This window comes from Aquarana catesbeiana, linkage group LG11 (genome assembly GCF_042186555.1).
Source record: "Aquarana catesbeiana isolate 2022-GZ linkage group LG11, ASM4218655v1, whole genome shotgun sequence".
In the NCBI taxonomy this organism is placed as follows: Eukaryota; Metazoa; Chordata; class Amphibia; order Anura; family Ranidae; genus Aquarana; species Aquarana catesbeiana.
The window spans coordinates 260,786,772-260,808,750 of NC_133334.1; positions in this window are offsets into that span (position 1 = coordinate 260,786,772).

Here is a 21,979-nt window from a genome sequence, read left to right on the forward strand (position 1 = left end):
AAATGCTATAAATCTATCCCCTATTTTGTAGACGCTATAACTTTTGCGCAAACCAATCAATATATGCTTATTGCAATTTTTTTTTTTTTTTACCAAAAATATGTAAAAGAATACATATCAGCCTAAACTGAGAAAAAAATTTGCTTTTCTTTAAAAAAAAAATAGGATAGTTTTTCAAAATTGTCGCTCGTTGTTTTTTGTTTATAGCGCAAAAAATAAAAACCGCAGAGGTGATCAAAATACCTGAAGTGGTTAATAAATTAAATCATCATTTAAAAAATGCATTTTGTATTTACTCGAGGGAAGCTTTGTGTAATATTAAAATTTGCATCATCTAAATGTGACAAATATACCAAAAAAAATCAGGAAGGGGGCAAATACTTTTTCACAGCACTGTTGATATATATGTACAGTATATAGAGCGGGTGAACTGCACCAGTAGTTTTATATATATATCAATCATGCAAACTGAATCGAAGGACGCCTGTCGCCCAAAAGAAGTTCTTGTACTTCTTTTGGGCAACAGGCATCCCGCGATTCTGTTTGCGTGATTTTACCGCAATTGTTACCCGACAAATCGCGGTAAAATCGCTCCGAGACCGGGGTGCCATTGCAAGTGATGGAGATCGCACGGCATCCCTTGATTTGCTGTGATTCGGGATTGCAGGCAGAATTGCGGTGATTCCGTCTGTAATCCGTAACACCAAAATGTGAACGAAGCCTTAATGTTCTCCCAGCTCTAACTGTAAAGAACCCTTTTGTCTTTTGTGAACACAGCTTTCTGAAGTAAGGTAAATGCTGAGTAACTGATCTCCTCTATAAATCCGTGTACCTGTACATAGAGTTGTGAATGAAATCTTTCCAAGAGAGATCATTTTTGGTTTAGCAGGTCTTCAAAAAACTCCAGATATTGTATCCATTTCTAAATATGTTTCTTTTTTTGGGGTTTTGACAAGGAGTAGTTTTCTTTCCAGGAAGAGCTGCTCACATGCATGTCCAACAAACATTTGTATTTATAAAAACAACACAAAGGTTACGTTGTAATTTGTTGCCCTGTCAACACGGAGAATGCGCTCCGTCATGTTCCTGGCACTTCTTCTCGGATTTCTCCTCTTCACCATCCTCTGCTCGTAGAATCCTCACAATTGTGTTAACTTAACAGTCACGAGTTAAAAAAAATCCTGAAATAATGTATTTATTATTACGGGTATTTAACATTTCTTCTTATGCCCCGTACACACGGTCGGAATTTCCGACAACAAGGTCCTATCACACATTTTCCGTCGGAAAATCCAACCGTGTGTACGGGGCATTAGTGTTGCTAATTCATTTTCCTGAAATAAAAAGTTTTAATCCTAAGTGGATCCCTTGGCACTCTAAACTGAAAAGTCAGGATTCTGAGATTTCAGTCACAGATATGGAGGTGATAGGCCAGACGATGTCTCTATAAGGATAAAGCATTATGAGATGTTTTAAAATATTATATAAGTTATCATGCAGCTGTTTTATTTTAATTGTATTATGAGATGTTTTCATGGTTGTTTACTTCATTACAGCATTTTGAGTGCGATAATTCTCTGATAATTGCGACGCACATTGGGCAAGAGATAAGAAACACCACCAGGCACTATATTGCAGGGATCTCCAAACTTTCTAAGCAAAGGGGCAATTTCCTGTCCTTCAGGCTTTGGGGGGGGGGGGGGCAGACTGTGGCCATCAGTGCCCCATCATTGGTTTTCATGGGAGAATTAGAGCCCCATTGTTGGTATCAACGGCAACACTGTATCCTGGCCTAGGCCAACAAGGCCCAGGCCTAGGGCAGCACGGGAAGAGTCCCCGCCAGCTTGCGCTACACTGTTAGTGTACGGCCAGTCTTATGGGGCGGACTGGGCTTAGAGGCAAATTAGTCTAGTGCCCCCATAAAGCGGCCGCACTGCTTCAGGTATTGCGCAACTGTGGGGGGGGGGGGTCGCTTCTAATTTGGACTGTGCCCTCATCCTGAACCACAAACCTTCCTCACTGTGCTATGTTTTCTGCTGCACCATTGGCATGGTTATATCTTCTTAGTCCTCTCCATAAAATTATCAGAAATTTGTGCTTAAAGTAAAACTATAGGCAACACTTTTTTTTCTTCATTTTGGATAGAATAAGGGAGGGTTATAGCCCCCGTCAGTTTATTTTTTTACCATCGCTGTCCCATTCAGAGATTTCCCTTCACTTCCTGCCCCATAGCCAAACAGGAAGTGAGAGGAAATTTATGCAAATTAAGGGAATCCATTGCCCCCCCCCCTTCCAGCCCTCAGAACTAGTGTCCCCACTCGAAAATTTCAGGGCAGGTCTTAAACAGCAAGGGGTGTGGCCTTGACAGGAAGGGGTGGGTTATATTTAAATTAGGGGGTGCACGAGTTTAGTAAGGCTTAGGGCAGCACGAAACCTAAATACTCTACTGATCAACAGGAAGATTAGTGCCCCATTGATAGTGTCAATAGGGGGAATGGTGCCCCATCATTGATGTCAGTGGTGGAATAGTATCCTAAGGGCCAGATAAAGGCAAGCAAAGGGCAACATTCGGTCCCCGGGCCGTAGTTTGGACACCACAGCTATACTGCATATTTAGAACCATTTATTGTATGAGATCATCCTCTAAACATTATTTCCATGTGCACTTCCCCTGCTCCTACCATGGGAACTAATTTACATGGTCACTGATTTCTATGACCATTAGTGAATACGATTTTGTGACTATATATTCCCACACGCTATACTGAATACCTTTTCCAACCTCAAATACCCGTTTTCCTTGAATTTTACCCAATTGCAGGGATGGACTGGCCATCGGGACTACCGGGAGATTCCCGGTGGGCCGATGGCTCAGTGGGCCAGTTTCAGAGACAGGGAAGGAGAGATACATAGCGCCAAATGTAGCATTAAAACAACTTTTAATCCACTTAAAAAACGTTACTGACAAAGTAGGGTGAAAGGCATTGAAACACTGGCAAGAATCCAGGCTTGTCAACAATTTGAATTAGGAGCGGCCACCGGGAACCGATCGGGCCAGTAGATGCAGAGCGCATCGGTGTGTACTACTACTTCCTGGTGGCGGAGGAATGATGGCCTGAAGGATGCGTCACCTCCCACATCTTGCATCATTTCCGGATGATGACATCACGTCCGCCCCATCATGCCTTCCACCGCTACCAGGAAGTAGTAGTACACACCGAAGCTCTGCATCTACTGGCCCGTTCGGTTCCCGGTGGCGGCTCCTAATTCAGATCACAGTGTCTCAATGCCTTTCACTCTACTACCTTTGTCAGTAACGTTCTTTAAGTGGAATACAAGTTGTTTTAATGCTACAATTGGCGCTGTGTATCTCTCTCTCCTCCCCTGTCACGTTGTGTGTTGGGGGGGTTACAGAGCTGGGTTGGAGGTGCCCATCAAGTCATGTAGTAGCACTGCATCTGCCATCTGGTGACAAGTGACTTGGCAGGATACAGGCGACGGGGCAAGTGATATGCGGCATCTGGTGGCAGGCGACGTGGCAAGTGACAAGCTGCCTCTGCTGACAAATGACGTGGCAAGTGACGTTTTGCATCTGGTGGCAGGTAACGTGGCAAGTGACATGTGGCATCTGGTGGCAGGCAATGGTGGCAAGTGACATGCAGCACCTGGTGGCAGGCGACGTGGCAAGTGACACGCTGCATCTGGTGGCAGGCGATGGTGGCAAGTGACATGCAGCACCTGGTGGCAGGCAATGTGGCAAGTGACATGCAGCATCTGGTGGCAGGCGACGTGGCAAGTGACAAGCTGCCTCTGCTGACAAGTGATGTGGCAAGTGACGTTTTGCATCTGGTGGCAGGTAACGTGGCAAGTGACATGCGGCACCTGGTGGCAGGCAACGTGGCAAATGACAAGCTGCCTCTGCTGACAAGTGACGTGGCAAATGACATTCTGCATCTGGTGGCAGGCAACGTGGCAAATGACAAGCTGCCTCTGCTGACAAGTGACGTGGCAAGTGACATTCTGCATCTGGTGGCAGGTAACGTGGCAAATGACATGCAGCATCTGGTGGCAGGCGATGTGGCAAGTGACAAGCTGCTTCTGCTGACAAGTGCCGTGGCAAGTGAAACACTGCATCTGGTGGCAGGCAACGTGGCAAATGACAAGCTGCCTCTGCTGACAAGTGACGTGGCAAGTGAAACACTGCATCTGGTGGCAGGCGATGTGGCAAGTGAGGTGGCAGGTGACACACTCAAGGCTCCCACTGATTCTGCATTATGGTGAGTTGAACTATTTCATGTTATATTACAATGTAATAATAGAAATAATGCGCTTCAATCATCCTGACACCATATGAACCATGGTGCCGAGAAGATTGAAGCGCCAACACCAGGTGTTTGGAGTAAAGTGGGCCGGTCTGGATGAAGTCCAGGGCCAAATTTTTGTCCCAGTCCAGCCCTGCCCAATTGTAACCAAAAGTACGTGCATATGCCAACTAGGGACTATAGTAAATAAACCCCTATGAGACCATCATTATTTAGAGGCTTCACCCAATCATTAGAGGGTTCGCCCTATAAACCTATCAATATAAGGTGGATTCACCCTATGCGCCTATCATCTTGTAGGGGGTTTGGCCTATGTCCCATTCATTCTAAAGAAGATTCACCCTATGAGCCCATCATTATAGGGAGGATATGCCTTAGGCTCCCTGCACACTGGAGCTCATAAAACGGCCGTTTTTGGAGTTTGGGCGTTTTTTTTTTAACAACCCATAAACTCTACTCTATGTTACCCTATGTGTCCCTGAACTTTTTTTTACTTTTATCAGCAGTGGAGATTATGGGCTGTTTTCTGAACGCCATAAAATCGCGTTCAGGAGTCGTTTTTCTGACCACAAAAAATGCCAAACGCTCGCAAACGCCCATAAACATTGATAAACGCTCAAAAGCTTGGCTCACCAGCATTTTTTAATGTTTTGGATCCATTGAAAAAAATTAAAATAAAAAATTTACAAAAAAACGTGGAAAAAAGCTAAAAAAACGCTAATAAAAGCTATTGCAAAAAAGTTAAAAAACGTTGAAAGACTCACTGCAAAGCCACTGGCGTTTTTATAACGTTATTTTAACGTCCACTGTGCAATAGGCCTTGTACAATATTATTATTATTATAATACAGGATTTATAGAGCACCAACAGTTGATGTAGCGCTTTACAATATAAAAGGGAGACAATACAGCTACAATACAATAAAATACAAAAGGGTTAAGACGACCCTGCTCAGAAGAGCTTACAATTGAATAGGGTGGAACAGCTATCATTATATAGAATTTTAGAATGTACGGATTGCTGATCTAGAAAATGGGATAGAATGCCCAATTTGGACAAGCTAGAAAAGGAACCCCTCTAATGGGACTTTACAGGGCATGGACTCCAAAAGAATAAGCAGTAGTAAGTAAAAGATCAATAACTTTATTTAGAAATGTTAAAACAGGAAGTTTAAGTGCATAACTAAAATAATACAGCGGATGCGCTTGCAGTGATAATGCACAATAATTGCAATACAGAGAACCACAATGCTGTGGAGCACACATAAACAGAGTGATACCCAACGCGTTTCAAGATATAACGTTGTTCCTCTTCTTCAGGGAAAAGTGGTTATGGTTTTAACATTAGTATCTATAGTAGCAAAGGGGAAATACGATTAAAAACTTTACAAATATATTCCAAAAGACATAATTACATATGCACATATACACTGATCATGTGGATATAAAATGATATCCTGGACATCCGCATCAATTAAAAGCAAGGATCCGATTCCTGTCCTGCGATCTGCAAACTGATTTGGGGGTGTCAATACCTTTTACCTGACACTCCCAAAAGTTTGCATAGGGCAGTGTGAACATGAGATGGGGGAACCCGCAGTGGATTCGCAGGGTTCCCTCATCGCAGCACTGTGAACCGGTTAATGATTTTCTTTGTGCATCTTATTTTTACTGTTACAATGTTATAATTTTCAGTTTCTGTAACAATATCTATTTGCTTACTAGTGTACTAAGCAGCAATGAATAGATTGGCGTCCTCTGCGCTCTTGTATTCCCGCAGCTGGAAACGTGTCATTCGGGTCGCCTTGTATCAAAGCTGACAATTTATTACCTTGTTGTTATTATTTTATGAAGTTTTATAGCCCTACATGTCCCCCGGGAGTCCTCATACCCTTTTTTCTTTTCCCCAGGACAAAAACCAACCAGACGGTTGAAATAAAATCTGGCTGGGTAGGAAGTTTAGAAAGGGACTTGGAACATCCTGTACAAGCTGATTCCCATCTCTGGCGAGCGGCAGGTGGACAGGAGGGGGGCGCACGCTGGATCCAAACAAGGTTGGAGGAAACTGATAAAATGAAAATGAAGAGAAAACAAATATCTAGAGCTCAGTTCACCCCTCACTGACACATAATCCAAATTTCCTGAGGGGGGCCCTAATTAACAAGGTGCAATGTTTGTCTGGATGTCTGGCATGGGTTCACAGGATGGTGAGATGGCCCCCGCTGGCCTAATCTGCTGATATTAACCGCCATAAAAATCTGCTTTTTTGGTTTTCAAAATACGGTTATCACGTTAAAGAGGAATTCCAAGTATGGATATTTAATGCATAGTTACATTGGTCCAGCATGGGGCAATACAATTATGTACTGTATATACTCAAGTATAAGCCGACCCGAATATAAGCCGAGGCACCCAATTTTACCACAAAAAAATGGAAAAACGTATTGACTCGAGTATCAGCCTAGGGTGGGAAATGCAGCAGCTATTGGTAAACTGCCCATCATATACAGCCCATCAGTGCACATGAAATACAGGCTGCCAGTGCCCATGAAATGCAGCCTGCCAGTGCCCATCATATACAGCCCATCAGTGCCCATGAAATACAGCCTGCCAGTGCCCATCAGTGCCCATGAAATACAGCCTGCCAGTGACCCATCAGTGCCCATGAAATACAGCCTGCCAGTGCCCATGAAATACAGCCTGCCAGTGCCCATCATATACAGTCTATCCATGCCCATGAAATACAGCCTGCCAGTGCCCATCAGTGCCCATGAAATACAGCCTGCTAGTGACCCATCAGTGCCCATGAAATACAGCCTGCCAGTGCCCATCAAATACAGCCTGCCAGTGCCCATCAAATACAGCCTGTCAGTGCCCATGAAATACAGCCTGCCAGTGCCCAGCAGTGCCCATGAAATACAGCCTGCCAGTGCCCATGAAATACAGCCTACCAGTGCCCATCAGTGCCCATGAAATACAGCCTGCCAGTGCCCATCAGTGCCCATGAAATACAGCCTGCCAGTGCCCATGAAATACAGCCTGCCAGTGCCCATCAGTGCCCATCATATACATCCTTACCAGTTCCTGGTAGATGTCACAATGTTCCGCCGTGTCAGACCTGTATCGCTGTGCAGCCGTGGTAACGATGTCCCGCCTCCTATGACACGCGGCACAATGATTCCTAGCATTGGATCACTGTGCCGTCTATCACAAGAGGCGGTCTAGGAGGCGGGACGTCGTTATGCGGCTGGACACACAGCATGGGAGGGAGGGGAAACTTAAAGTGACATTCACTCGAGTATAAGCCGAGGCAGGGTTTTTCAATCTAAAAAATGGGCTGAAAAACTTGGCTTATACTCGAGTATATACGGTATATATCATATCTGGCTAATGCCCCTGGTAGGTGGAAATCACTTAAGTAGACACCACTACTACACAACGACTCCAGTAATCACTTGCTTCCAGGTCCCATGCTGAGTCGCCGGCCTGATGCATTGGGAACACAGGAGGTCGGCCACTTGGCTCAGGTGTGTGTTGGGGGGGGGGGGGGGGCTTAATGCCTAGTGGGGATGTGAATTCAGCATTAAGGTGGTACTCCAGACTTGAAAATCACTTGTCCCCAGGTGTGCAGCATTTCTGAACTGGTACCATGGAGCATGTATCAGTCTCCACCAAATCAGCAGTCTCATCATCTCACTCCCAGTGACAATCATCCTCACTACTCCATAGCTCCATGCTTGTTCTCCAACCAGGGCATCACTACATCTTCATCAGTGACTCCAGGCTCCAATCCCTAGGTACTCTGTGCCACGAGTTCAATCCTAGTATGTGGGGTACTAGTCGCTAGTGAAGGAGCCAAGCACGACATCCCTTTCCTACCAGAGTATTCATTCATGGCCATGTCACCTGTTTCCTGGCTGGTTGGCTGCATGGGCATGTGATACAAGTAAGATACTCATTAGCAATGGTAATACTTTCTCCAATCGCTTATTGTAAGCCCTGTTCTTTGATACGTCTTGCATGCACCCCTTTAATAACTTCAGAACAGGCAATTTAAATGAACAATAAAGATCTTGCAAAGTGTTCCCTGAATGGCCTGCGTGGCAGCCTTTTGCCACAGGACTTAGCTAGTGGACACCACTGTAGTAGCAGTGTAGTAGCAGTGCCTAGGGACATCAGCCAGGTATGGAAAATAAATACACTATGTTACCAAAAGTATACGCCTGCCTTTACACCAGGGGTCTTCAAACTATGGCCCTCCAGTTGTTCAGGAACTACAATTCCCATCATGCCTAGTCATGTCTGTGAATGTCAGAGTTTTACAATGCCTCATGGGATGTGAAGTTCCGCAACAGCTGGAGGGCCGTAGTTTGAGGATCCTTGCTTTACACGCACATGAACTTTAATGCCACCCCAGTCTTAGTCTGTCGGGTTCAATATTGAGTTGGCCGACCCTTTGCAGCTATAACAACTCTTCTGGGAAGGCTGTCCACAAGGTTTAGGAGTGTGTCTATGGGAATGTTTGACCATTCTTCCAGAAACACATTTGTGAGGTCAGGCACTGATGTGGACAAAAAGGCCTGGCTCACAGCGTCTGCTCTAATTCATCCAAAAGGTGTTCTATTAGGCTTTATGACTGGTCCAAATCATTTGGTGGAGGGGGGATTATGGTCTGGGGATTCTTTTTCTTTTTGAAGGGAATCCATAAGGCGTCAGTATACCAAGACGTTTTGGACAAGTTAATGCTTCCAATTTTGTGGGAACAGTTGGCCCCTTCCCAACATAACTACGCACCAGTGCACAAAGCAATGTCCATAAAGACATGGATGAGCAAGTTTGGGGTGGAGGAACTTGACTGGCCTGCCCAGAGTCCTGACCTCAACCCGATAGAACACCTTAGAGCAGAGACTGAGAGTCAGGCCTTCTCATCCAACATCAGTGCCTGACCTCACAAATGCGCTTCTGGAAGAATGGTCAAACATTCCCATAGACACACTCCTAAACCTTGTGCACAGCCTTCCCAGAAGAGTTGAAACTGTTATAACTGCAAAGGGTGGGCCAACTCAATATTGAACCCTACGAACTAAGACTGGGATGCCATTAAAGTTCTTGTGCGTGTAAATGCAGGTGTCCCAATTCTTTTAGTAATATAGTGTAGTTATATTGGGAGAAGCTGGATCAATGTAACTATGTATAAAATATCCATGCCTGGAGGTTTCAACAATGTAGCTACTGAAATGCTACTTACTTGGCCATATATGGTTTCAGTACTTTGTGAGCCATTGACCCGAAACAATTTAGCCAACCCGATAGAGGTTTCTCTGAGGAAGAATGAGTAGTCTTTGACCTGATGGGCCATCTCACAGCTCTACCCTCTGCATCCCCTCTGCATCTGCTCTAAGGTGGACATTAAGCAAAGTATGAGAACACGAGAACACCATGAGTTTGTGCTAAAACGGACATGCTGATGTTGACTTCAAGTGACGTCACATGTAGCGCCTCTGTGCACTGCGGCCCTGAAGAATCCTTCATCCTCTGCACCCCTGGGCGGCCAGGACCCTCCTCCTCCTCTGCAAAAACGGGCCCGACCGACCCGAAAATTGTCATCGGTCGGCCAGCGCCAGACAGTAATACATGTAACTGGCAGTGGCACGCTTACTATGTGCTACTGCCAGGTGCCAGCCCAGACACCCCCAGTGAATAAGCCGCTAAGTGGTCCTGGCCTGACACCCCACTAATGTGTGGCACCTGGGGTTGGTACGCCACTGCCTGGATGAAGCAGTAGCTTATACTGGACACACAAATGCAAGGTTATACAAGTTATTCTAATGCCCCGTACACACGATCGGACTGTCCGACAACAAAAGTGTGGATTTTTGTTCGAAGGTTGTTGGCTGCAACTTGTCTTGCATACACACGGCCACATAAATGTTGGCCAACAATTACGAACGTAGTGACGTACAAGACGTACGGCGAGCCGAGAAAAAGGAAGTTCTATAGTCGTGTGATATCTCCATTACGAACGCTAGTTTTACAAGACCGAGCGCTTCCGGCTTGTACTTGATCCTGAGCATGCGTGAACTTTTGTGCGACGGACTTGTGTACACACGATCAGAAAGTCCGACAACAAAGTTTTGTTGGCGGAAAATTTGAGAACCTGCTAGCCAACATTTGTTGGCGGAAAGTCCACCAACAAATGTTCGATGGAGCATACACACGGTCGGACTTTCAGCCAACAAGCTCACATCCAACATTTCCCATTGGAAAGTTCGATCGTGTGTACGCGGCATTAGTCTTCATAAAGGGAAGTCCTGAAATGCGTTGGCCTTATTGTGTGACTTTTTATCAAGAATAATACAACTTTTCTGGACTGGCACTAATTTGTGGTGCTCTCATCTTTTCACAATTACTCAGACGTTTTAGAAGAGCCCGTGGGATCCCCTGCTTAACAAAGAATTTCCTTCCTTGAACTTGAGATCAAAGATGACCTTACCTTAGGTCCAGCACTCCTACACTTCTTTTGGAATACTAAAGCCGCGTACACACAATCGGACCTTCCAACAGGAAATGTTCGATGACAGGCTTTTGGCGGTAAATCTGACCATATGCAAGCTCCACCGGACAATTGTTGTCGGACTTTCCACCAACAAATGTTGGATGGCAGGTTTTCAAATTTTCCGCGGACAACGGTCTGTTGTCGGATTTTCCAAGTGTGTGTACACAAGTCCGTCGGACAAAAGTCCAAAGTGCAAACACGCATGCTCGGAAGCAAGGACGAGCCAGAAGCGGTCGGTCTTGTAAACTAGCGTTCGTAATGGAGAATTAACATTCGTGACGCGGCAAATTATGAAATCTCCAAATGCAGCGCACAATTCTCTTCTTTAATGGGATAATAATGAAGCTGGTGATACTGATGGAGTTATTGCAAAACTAATTTTCAAAGGCTATTTTTCCCTAGTGATATCAAGAATAATATTATTATGGTTTTTGTTTTTTTTATTTGGGGGGGGCAAGTTACCACAACACCATTATCCTGTAGTTTTTAAGAACAAAGATACAACTATGTTGGTGTCCCTTGTCAATTTTATATTGTATTTTTTTTAAATGTAACTGCCGACTCCCAAACTGTCATTTGAAGTAAAACACACAGCCAAGTATTATTCTACACAATTATTTTATTGTGCATTAAAAAAAGAAAACAAATAAAATTAGACATGATATCTGCCAATAGATCTTAAAGAGGAGGGCCAGTCAAAAAAAAAAAAAAAAAATTAAAAGTCAACAGCTACAAATACTGCAGCTGCTGACTTTTAATTGGACACTTACCTGTCCCAGGGTCCAGCGATGCGGGGGATCAAAGCCCCGCTCGTCTTCCCCTCCGTTCAGTGGCGCCGTCATTGCAACTGAGGGCGCCGGGCTGTGGCTTCACAGCCTGGCACCCACTGCGCGTGCGCGAGCGGCACCGCGCGCTGTGATTGGCCGCTCAGTCACCTGGGACCTGTAATGGGTCTCAGATGATTGACAAGAGGGAGCAGAGCTGAGCCCTTCCTGTGCCGAGACGGAAATGATGTCACCAGCCCAGGCACTGAAAGAGGCAGACTACGAGGGACCCCCTAGCAACAGGCATTTAGAGGTGAGTAAAAAAAAAAAATTATCCAAATTTTTTTTTTAGAATTTTTCATGTAGTTTTCTTTTTTTGTGTGGAACCCTACTTTAACCAAAAAGTGCATTCTATGCGTCCAAAAATATAGAAGATATACTAAATTAAATCATTGTTCAACCAAAAAAATAATGTCGAAGCAATAACACGTTATCTCCTCCGATTCCGCAACATGTTTGGTTGATGAACGGCCATTCAGAAACGAACTGAAAAGCACGAAATGAAAAGTGCGAAATGAAAAGTGCGAATCAACACTCACCAAACTTCTTCTAACACGAAATTAGCAGAAGGAGCACAAAGAGTGGCGCTAAAGAGCTGAAAAACCACGTAGTACCTCACTACGTTCGTAATTGTTGGCCAACATTTGTGTGACCGTGTGCATGCAAGACAAGTTTGAGCCAACGCCCTTCGGGCAAAATTCCACGGCTTTGTTGGCGGAAAGTCGTGTGTACGAGGCATTAATTTTGTTAACACCAACCCCACATCGGTGGGGGATGTAGGACTTGCTATTGCTTTAAAGCAGGTTGCGTTTCCCAGGGGATAGCCTGCTTCTTCAGGAATTTTAAAACGCAGTCATACACTAGAATGAACAATATAGATGTCAGTTAAAGTGGTGTTCCAGCCGAAATGATACTTTTTAAATAAAAATACCCCTATAATACACAAGCTTAATGTATTCTAGTAAAGTTAGTCTGTAAACGAAGGTCTGTTTTGTTAGTTTATAGTAGTAGTTTGTTATTTTATAAACTTCCAGCAGGCCGTGGCCATCTTAAGTGTGGGCATCTGAAGCCAGACTGTATTTCTTCCTGGATCTCATCCTTGCAGATCTCGCACATGCTCAGTGCAGCGCAAGCAGTGCAATAGAATTCAGGTCAGGTTTCCATAGCAACGGCAGTGTCAGAGGAAGTTGCCGCCCCTTCCCAGAAGGCATTGCAAACAGGAAATGATGCGATGGGCCACGGCCAGGGAGGAGGAAGTGAAAAATGAATACAGCAGATATACAGTAGGTGCTGAGAAAAAACATTTAAAAATATCCAATTCGTTTACAGTGCACAGTTTAGTGAGGGATGCTGAAGAGTTGTAAAAGTGGGTGGAACTCCACTTTAACTCCATTTATATATCCTTTTTTGTACAAAACTTCAAGGTATGTGGAAATAGATTACTCGGCCACGATACAGAGTGATAAGATATGACCTTGATTGACATCTATATTGTTCATAAGCGTTCGCAATGGAGATATCACATGACTATAGAACTTTCTTTTTCTCGGCTCGCTGTACGTCACTACGTTCGTAATTGTTGGCCAACAATTGTGTGGCCGTGTGTATGCAAGACAAGTTTGGGCCAACGCTCTTCAGACAAAATTACACGGTTTTGTTGGTCAACAATCTGATCGTGTGTACGAGGCTTTAGGTGGACATTGAACCAAAATGCGCTCCGATTTCCATTCCATCTTTCCAAAACAACCTCAGCAGATGACTTCAATTATGAAAGCTCTAAGTAAGAATCAAACTGATGTGCTTCACAGTTTCAGTTGGCCATGGTCTTATCAAAGATAAACTCGGATTATTTAAATAGGATTATTTAAAGAGCAGGAAAAGATTAAAATTCTGTCAGAACCCTTGTTCCATTGAAACATTTCCCTTCATTTCCCGTCCTGTAGACACAAATAATCCTATTTTTATCACTGGGACAATGTGTTCCCAATGGAAGATTTATTCCCCGTTCCTGTTCTGGGGACAGCTCAAAATGTTAGATTTTCCCATCACTTAGACCAGGGCCAGGACAAATAAAAGGAATGAATCTCCAAGAGGCAGAAATAAAAACCCGTAAAAGTCTAATGAGACCTAAACTCTTTTATTATTGGTGTTAGCTCATAACCAGAAAATGTAAAACAACCAATGCGCTTCGGGGCCTCACAAATCTCCCCCTTCTACAGGGCTGCAAAAGTTAGAAAAATATACATTTCTATATTAGTCGATTCATAAAATGGTGCTATAAATATAAATTTGTATTTTCATAAGTATTTCTGTATCTGATTTTAGCCCTGAAGAAGTGGGGACATTTTGAGATCCCGAAATGCGTTGGCTGTTTTATGGTTGAAAACCCACCTCCAGTCCGCAGCATCCTGGGATAATGTCACACATCCCAGGGGCCTTCAAGACAGTCTCCCTATAGATGACACGTCTTGTATCTTGCATTTTGGGTTGTATGAGGACAGCACTAGACTTTCTTGGGCTGGTAACTATGTTTAAAGCGGCATTAAACCCTAAAAGAAAACATTTGTTATATTGAGGCTTACCAAGTCTTAGATGTGAAGTCTGCATTCGTTTTCTTTTTTGGGCTTTATTTCTTCTATTCCCATGTGATAATCTGGCCCGTAGGTCTGTTGTTTTTCAAAAAAACAAGCTGCCCCGCAGAATGAATCACTTACAGGGATGTGACAAACCATTTGACACTGACAGGGGTGCTTACAACGATCAGCTTTATTTACGTAAAACCTTTATCTCAAAAGGAACAAAGCTGTAACTGATTATAAAGTGTGAGCTGGAGTTTGGGATCAATTTGGTAGTGTATCTAAATCTGCTAGTAAATCTAAGACTCCCTTCCCCCAGACTGATAATGCTGCTGTCCAAAGGTGTCTCTTGTACCCCTTCATCCAGTATAGGAGGTGTGTTACTGGCCAGATCAACAGGTGAAAAGAGAGGGAAAACATTCTAAAATAAGAAAACGAATGCAGCCACCACATCTAATGATCGGTAAGCTGCAATATATTACATATTTGTGATAGATTTCATACAGATTTAAAGATTTTGGACTCTTGGATCTTTCTGGTGCCCTCTATGGACTTTTTACATGAGGATTCTATACTTTGGGTCCTCTATCGAAGGGGTACCCCCTGGGGTTTTTTTGTTTTTTTCCTATTATAGTGACTTCACCAGAGACACTATGAACCATTTGAATCTGATTGACTTCCTTCAACCATGGATTGAATCAATCAATTGTACATGTTCCAGTTAGAGATGCGCATGACGGAATGTTTTTTTTTTTTTGTTTCTTTCAGATTAGTTCGTTAAGTTAATAATTTTATTTTGGCATATTCATTGTTAGAATAATAAAATTTGTATACTCATATTCATTTTGTATATTCATTATTTTCAAGTCAATTCGAACTTTGAATTTCGGAAGACGGCTATATTCGTTCTATTTTGTTCTATTATATTTTTTCTATTTTATTCCTTTCTACTCTATTCTTTTATTTTTTTTGTTCTATTCTATTTAGGTCCGGTTCACACTGATGCGCTGTGATTTTGTTCCGTTTTTTGTCCTTTGTGAGGTGCGAATTCACCGCGATTTTACCGTGAATTTACTGCGATTTTACTGCGAATTTCAGGAGTTGGACATAGCTGCGATTGATATTCTAGCCAATGGAATCATAATGTTAAAAAAAAAAAAAAAAAAAGGTGTTAACTTCCTGTGTACTTCCTGGTTTTTGTGGAGAGTAGTGTGGTGGAATTCGCACATATGTGAACCATCAATGCGATTCAAGAACGATTTACATTGATGTCTATGGAGACTAAATTCGCAACGCAACGCAGTAAACTCGCACAAGACCCTTTTTTAAATCGCATCGCATTCGTAGAGGAATCACAACGCATGTATGTGAACGACGGTCATTGAAAACAATGACTTTAGGGATGACATGCGAATTTAAAGTGTTTTTGACGCATCACATTCGTCATGAACTCGCATCAGTGTGAACCGGGCCTCATTCTATTCTATTACTTCATTTTCTGTACTTCTCTATTTTGTCTTATTCTATTCTTTTATTCTATTCTATTTTATTCTATTCCATTATATTCTATTTTATTCTATTCCATTCTATTCTTTTTTATTCTATTCCTTTATTTTCTAGTTTTTGTTTTGTTTCTAATTTATTTCAGATTTGTTTCTACTGTAATTCAGAAATGTGGATACATCCCAATCTCCGAATAACAAAAATTTTGTCCGAATTTTGATTTGTAATAAAACAAATCTAATTCCAGCAAAAGGGTCTAATCCTTCTCTACTGCGCCCAAAATGAAAAATAAATTTGGGCTTTATGTGAAAACTGTCAAGTATAAGAAGAGCAAATTCATCAGAAGGAAAAAGAGAAGACGATCTGAAGATGGCAACATGGTATTCAACCTATGGCTTTTGGCGATTCCATTTGCATCAGATGGCTGGTCATCATCATCCAACAGAAACCCTAACCTGGTGCAGTACTTAGGCTCCATTCACATCTCCGCGTATGGGGGCGACAATTGCGGTAAAAACGTGCAAAATAGAATCACGGGACGCCTGTCGCCCAAAAGAAATTCCTGCATTACTTTTGGGTGATGGGCGTCCCATGATTCTGTTCCTGCGTTTTTACCGCGATTGTCACCGAACGAATCGCAGGAAAATCGTGCCGCGTTTGGGGTGCTATTATAATCAATTCGCAATGCGGAGATGTGAAGGGAGCCTTATGGATTGGTTCCAGCAGAAGGATTGTCACTTCCGTTTAGAACAGATAGACTCATGTCTATGCCCACTACAGACTTGATGCCAGACTACACATGGGAGAGGAAGGAGGTCTACTACAGAAATGTGGTGGAATGTACAGACGGGGGAGGGGGAGGATTGTACCCCCTGAGTCTGCATCCTTCTTATCACTTATCACCATGGGGTTTCCAGAGGTGATAGTGGAAGCTGAGAGGATTTCCTCTCTCTCTGCTCTCCTGTCAATCTGCAAAGAGTGATAGGCAGTGTTGGGTTGGATTTAAACCTTATGACCATCTAAGCTAGTTGTCTTCTTGGCCTAACAACCATCCCCCACCCTGATCCTAGAGCTATTTTGGGTAGATTTGATCATGAATTTTGGATGGCAGTAAATTTTTGTGTTGTTTCTTGGTGGTTCGGATTTCCAAAAGGCATCTGAGAGAAAGGGACCAAAGATTGATCCAAAAGCTACTTCTGCCTCGTTTCTGCTTCTCCTGTTCTATGAGCACCTATAGATGACTGCCAGTGCCACCAGGTCCTCTTCTTCTATCTTAGTGTTCCTGGTAGAATTTGTAAAGTAAGGGAGTCCGGTTGGTTTTTTGGCCCCATCATCTCATCCGGTAGGGCTGCCAGGAGTCACCCAAACCACTCTGTGCATCATTTGCTGCTTTGCAATACACATTTTTAGAGTCTGTTTCAGCTTCCCAATGACTTCTGGTTTGGAAATCCAGAATTACCAAGATTTGTGGATTTTTACAAAGTTCGGCCCAATCACAACTGATCAAATTTTCAGAAATTTGCTAAAACAGCGAGTAATGCCGCGTACACACGGTCGGACTTTTCGGCTACAAAAGTCCGACAGCCCGTCCAACAGACTTTCGACGGACTTTTGGCGGACTTGCGGCAGACTTTCTAACGAACGGACTTGCCTACATACGATCACACAAAAGTCCGACGGATTCGTACGTGATGACGTACACCGGACTAAAATAAGGAAGTTGATAGCCAGTAGCCAATAGCTGCCCTAGCGTCGGTTTTTGTCCGTCGGACCAGCACACAGACGAGTGGATTTCTGGGTCCGGCGTAGTTACGACCTAAAGATTTGAAGCATGTTTCAAATCTAAAGTCCGTCAGATTTGCGGCTGGAAAAATCCGCTGAAAGTCCAGGGAAGCCCACACACGATCGGATTGTCAGCCGGCTTTAGTCCGTCGGCGTCCGTCGGACTTTTGTAGACGAAAAGTCCAACCGTGTGTACGCGGCATAAGAGTCATACATGCTAGATGTATAGAAAATGTGTAAATTCACAGCACACTATCCAAGCACAGACAATGAAAGGCACCCACAAAGAAAACCCTGCTGTGTGCTGTCCTCAACTGTGAGCTGCCTGATGACCTGGTACCCCTTCAACATCACACTCACATGAGTTTGACGATAAACAAAGGGTTAAGGTTAGCATTAGTGTTAGAGCTTTCATTAGGGTTAGAGTTTAGCTTTTGAATAGGTTTAGGATTAGCAGAAGGGTTTATGTTGGAGCTATCACTAGGGGTTAGGGTTTGAGCTATCATTAGGCCCTAATTATAGCTCTAACATGAACCCCAAGAATATCTCTAGCCCTAATAGTAACTCTAACATTAACCCTAATGATAGCTCTAACACAAACCCTAATGATTATGGTGTTAGATCTATCATTAGGGTTAATATTGGTAGTATCAGTAGGGTTAGTGTTAGATCTATCATTAGGGTTAGAGCTGTCATTAGGGTTAGGGTTAGATCTATCAGGGTTAGAACTGTCAATAGGGTTAAGGTTAGATCTATCATTAGGGTTAGAGCTGTCATTAGGGTTAGATCTATCATTAGGGTTAGAGCTGTCATTAGGGTTAGGATTAGATCTATCAGGGTTAGAGCTGTCAGTAGGGTTACATCTATCATTAGGGTTAGAGCTGTCATTAGGGTTAGGGTTAGATCTATCATTACGGTTAGAGCTGTCATTAGGGTTAGGGTTAAAGCTATCATTAGAGTTAGGGTTTGTGCTATGATTAGGATTAGAGCTGTCATTACGGTTGATGTTAGAGCTAATATTGGAGTTAGCCTTAGAGCTATCGTTAGGATTAATGTTAGAGCTATTATTAGGATTGTTGTTAAAGCTACCATTAGCATTAGCACTATAAATAAGCTTACTGTTAGAGCTATCATTTAGGTTAGTGTTATAGCTATCATTAGGGTTAGTTTTAGAGCTATAACAAGGGTTAGAGCTGTCATTGGAGTTTGGCTTAGAGCTATTGTTAGTATTAGAGCTATTATTAGAGTTAGGGTTATAGCAATCATTAGTATTAGAGTTATCATTAGGGTTAGAGTTAGAGACATCATTACAGTTGGGGTTAGAGCTGTCATTATTGATAGTGTTAGCGCTATCATTGGAGTTAGCATTAAAGCTATTATTAGTATTAATGTTAGACATTTTCAGCATTAAAGCTAGTAATAAGGTTGCTGTCAGGGCTATCATTAAGATTAGGGTTATAGCTATACTTTGGCATTAGTATTAGAGCTACTAATAGGGTTAGGGCTAGAGCTGTCATTTAGTGTTAGCGCCATCATTAGGGTTAGAGCTTGAGTTGGGGTTAGAGCTATTGTTAGTATTATAGCTACCATTAAGGTATAGGGTTAGAGCTTGGGTTGGGGTTAGCGCTATTGTTAGTATTATAGCTATCATTAGGGTTACAGACATCATTAGAGTTAGGGGTTTGTGCTATGATTAGGGTTACACCTGTGATTAAGTTAGGTTTTAGAGCTATTATTCGGGTTAGCATTGAATCTATCACTAGATAGCAAGAATTCATAAAATACAACATTTTATATAGAAATCAGTTAAAACAATGTTTCCATATAAAAGCAAATATAGTCATGATCCATTTCTTATAGTCCCTAAACTTAAAGCGGTATTGTAGAATCCCGACATGTTTCACCCTCTGGGCTTCTTCAGGGGATGAGCTGTCCACAGAGTATAAATATACATAATTTTCACAGAAATTATGTGCATATATTCAACATATATTTAACATATATTCAACAGTGTTGATCCACCATGCTTACCCCAAAATTGCTTCCATATAGATCAACTATCTAATCTGAACTACTGTATTTATAAGGTGTTCCCAATAGTGTCAGCCAATTCAGGACCATATATGACCACAGGAGGTATGGAAGGGATAAACTAAATATAATAACAAACATATGATCATAATAACCACATTATGGTTTTATGTTTGTTATTATATTTAGTTTATTCCTTTTTCAACACAGATGAGATAGTTGATCTGTATGAAAGCAATTTTGGGGGTAAGCATGATAGACCAACACTGTTGAATATATGCACATAATTGCTGTGAAAATGATATATATTTATACTCTGTCTTTGTTTGATATAGTGCCATGACCTTGTAGCGGACAGTTCTTCCCCTGAAGAAGCCCAGAGGGTGAAACATGTCAGGATTCATCGCTACAATACCACTATCAGTTTTAGGACTATAAGAAATAGGTCATGGCTATATTTTTTCTTTTATATGGAAGCATTGTTTTAACTGATTTCTATAATAAATGTTGTATTTTATGAATTCTTGCTATCTTTGTTGATGCACCTTAAAAATCCCCCAAAAAATGACTTTTTCCATTTTCTCTCAGTATTGAAGGGATGTGGTGCCTTATCTAAATGACGACTCCCCCACACCAAATCGTATCTAGATCTATCACTAGGATTAATGTTGGAGCTATCATTAGAGTTGGCGTTAAAGCTATCATTAGTGTTAGAGCTATCAATAAGGTTACTGTTAAAGCTATCATTTAGTTTAGGGTTATAGCTATCATTAGTATTATATAAACAAAGTGCAGCGCTATACATATAATAGGTGCATATTAGTAGTAGATAAACAAAGTGCAGTGTTATACATATAATAAGTACATATAATACTGTAGTAGCAGATAAACAAAGTGCAGCACTATACATATAATTAGTGCATAAATCAATAAACTGTACAAAAATTGTGTAAATCAAAAAAGTCCATAGAGAGAAAGTCCCCTAGGATCTGTGTTGAATAGAAAGATCCAGAAACCGCAACGGTGACACCCACAGCAAGTTCACACTGGAGGCTTACCAGAGAACCAGCGACCGCCCTTACTCAGGGAGGTCAGTGAACGCTCAATCAGACCTTAGATCCACTTTTATGTGCTCAAGTGTACTCTCAAATAGCCCCAGATGGTAGGTAAAGGCGAGATCCATAGACAATCCAGGAAGCAGCATCAGAAAAGCCTCAATTGTGCTCAATGACTGGAGTATATGTAAAATATAAAACTCCACATAGTACAATACCGTACAAATTGTATATTTATTAAAAAAAGTAATACACTTACATTGAAAACGGCATTAGGAAGCCTAAACACATGTCCTGTTGAAGACAAGTTTGTTCCCCACTGATAAGATGGCCGAACATCGGTCGCGCATGCGCAGTAGCGTGTGTACGTAGCTCTACTGATGCGTTTCGTCATAAGTGACGTCATCAGGGGTACATACACACACCAGAAACCACACTTTAATTACACTCCTTGGGGTACAAGGAAGCGTTTCCATTGGATGAGCAAAACAACACACCATGCATTTAATTAAGCTATTGCCAATCTTTATTTACAAATGGTCATTAGGATTAGAGCTGTCATTAGAGATAGAATTAATATTAGGGCAAGTATTAGAGCTATCAATACATGTAGAGCTATCATTAGAGTTAGTATTAGTATTTAAGGTTGGGATTATGGCTAGCTTTAGGGTTTGATTTGGTGTTAGCATTAGGGTCTGCATTAAGGATAACTTTGGCTTTGTTAATTAATGCTGGCATGTCTCTTTTTTTCAAGTCAGTTTCACCCAAGCAGTCTGAAATTTTAGCAAAACTGGTAATTTCACTGTAAAATCGTTTTGGTGAAATTGTTCAATCCCTCATCTTTGATCTCCATGTTTTAAACTGTTTCCAACTTTCCTTTTTATTTGTCACTATTGGAACACAAGAAAGGTGACCCTTGTCTCTCTTCTATGACTGTTCTTCTAAGCTATATCTTTATATACATTAAAAATACTCCTTTAACTGCTTGCCAACCTGCCCCTGTCATTATACTGTGGCAGGTTGGCATGGGTGTGCGAATCGCTGTAGGTGTACGTCAGCCGCTTTAAGAGCGATAGGGGGCAGGCGCCCGCGAAGCGACACCAGAGTCAATAAGCGTGGCCAGCGGCCGCGATCTCCACCGGTCACCCGCGATCGCTCCTCAGAGAGCCAGAACAGGGATCTGTCAATGTAAACAGACAGATCCCCGTTCTTACAGGGAAGTAGAGAGAGATCTGCTGTTCCTAGTGATCAGGAACAGCGATCTCTCTCCTCCTCTAGTCAGTTCCCCTCCCCCCACAGTTAGAAACACCTCCCTAGCCGTAACACTTAAC